The sequence below is a fragment of the Triticum dicoccoides genome, unplaced genomic scaffold (genome assembly GCF_002162155.2).
Source record: "Triticum dicoccoides isolate Atlit2015 ecotype Zavitan unplaced genomic scaffold, WEW_v2.0 scaffold148836, whole genome shotgun sequence".
Taxonomy (NCBI): domain Eukaryota; kingdom Viridiplantae; phylum Streptophyta; class Magnoliopsida; order Poales; family Poaceae; genus Triticum; species Triticum dicoccoides.
This window is the reverse complement of record NW_021205964.1, coordinates 1-1,747: the sequence shown is the minus strand read 5'-3', so window position 1 is coordinate 1,747 and position 1,747 is coordinate 1. Positions and strand designations below refer to the sequence as shown.

Sequence of the window (1,747 nt, the reverse complement as noted above, 5' to 3'; positions counted from 1 at the left end):
AGTTGATGCTTCTTAGTCCTTGAGCCCAGACTAAAGCTACCAATCTCTATGTTGCCATCATGAACACCAACACTTGATTCAACTGTCAATCTCAGGAAGAAATTAAGAGGAAAACTTGCGATTACAAACGAATTGTTTGACACGACTAACCAAATATGTCATATGTGACAAAAAGCATATGTTTAAAAACTTCATCCATGGATGAATCAAATGATATGATTTGATGACATATACTCCCTCCGTTTCTAAATATATGACGCTTTGGTAGTTTAATTTGAACTGCAATAACGTCATATAGGAATAGAGGAAGTACCACGTATATTTTCCCGAAAAGGATAGCACATACTTCTTGAATGGAGGGCATACCACGTATATTTTCCCAAACAGTATAATTTGGTTGACAAAATAAAAAGACGAGAATGCGCTAAGCATTGAATCGAGGGGGTACCATAAGATCAACTCGGCCAATTAATTCTAGGTAACAGTCAATTCAACATGACTATAGCCATTGATAGCTGACAATTGGTCCAAATAACCTTTAAACCAAGTTAACTCCATCATTTAAATCTAGCTAGTTGGGTTACAGTTTGACATAGTAATAAGCTAGCGAGGCTTCTAGTTGTACTCTTCTTCACTCTTCTTCATGCCGGTCCACCACCTATACCTTGCGTCCAGCTTCAGCTTCTTCTGCACATAGGGATCCCACCGCCGCCACTCGTCCTCCTTGATGCCCTCATCCATGGCGGCGAGGTGCTTCGCCAAGACGTCCTTGCCCTCCATGCACTTGCGCAGCGCGGCTGTCGCCTTTGCGCACGAGACGACCTCTCCGGGCGTCCTGTCGGCCATGGATCTCTGTCGTTCCCATTCGCTGTCGCACTGGTCCGTCGCCATCTGGAACTCCTTGATGCTACCGCCTTTTGCCATGTCGTGGATGACGAGCGTCATTTCCGGAAGTGATCAAACAGGCCAAATCACCTGATCAGTGCCTTTTGCAAAAAAATTACTAGAAACATAGTGACATTTACAAATAATTAGGGACCAGGTAATTTTTTGCAAATCTAACACCAAATGTGGTAATTTTTTGGCGGCACGACCACTCGCGCCACAGGGACAAGCACGAGGTCGTTGCGCCGGCGCACGGTGACGCCCATCTCCTCCGCCATGTCCAGCTCCCCGGCCACCGCTCCGGCCGGCAGCTCCCAGTCGAAGTGGTACAACAGCCTGGCGAGTGCGAGCTCTACGTTTGCCAACCTGAACGCCATCCCGGGGCACATCCACCGGCCGGCCCCAAACGGCGTGTACTCCATGTCCATGCCTTTGAAGTTGGCGGCATCGCCGCGCTCGAACCTCTCCGGCACGAACTCCTCCGCAGCCTCCGAGTGGGCCGGGTCGTCCCTGCTGATGGCCCATGCGTTAACGAGCACCATTGTCCCCTTGGGCACGTCAAAGCCTAGGACACGCTCTTGCGCTCCTGTGGCAGCAGCAGCGGCGCCAGCGGGTGCAGCCGGAGCACCTCCTTGACCACCAGGCGCAGGTAGTTTAGATCGACGAGCAAGGACTCGATCACCATGGGCTGTCCGACGAGCGCGAGTCGGACCTCGTCCTGCGCCTTCGCATTGTTCTCGGGTTCCTAACAAGCTCAGACATGGCCTACTGCAGCACCGTCGCCGCTGTCTCACTACCTCCGGCGAACATGTCCTGCATGACAAATTGACAAACACACCAACAATTTTTCTCATGGTCTCTG

The 1,747-nt window shown here is 50.7% G+C and overlaps 1 pseudogene; it reads right to left on the bottom strand.

The window, feature by feature from the left end:
• Positions 1–1,058: 1,058 nt before the first annotated feature.
• LOC119343966 lies at positions 1,059–1,570 on the bottom strand (annotated as a pseudogene).
• Positions 1,571–1,747: the final 177 nt, after the last annotated feature.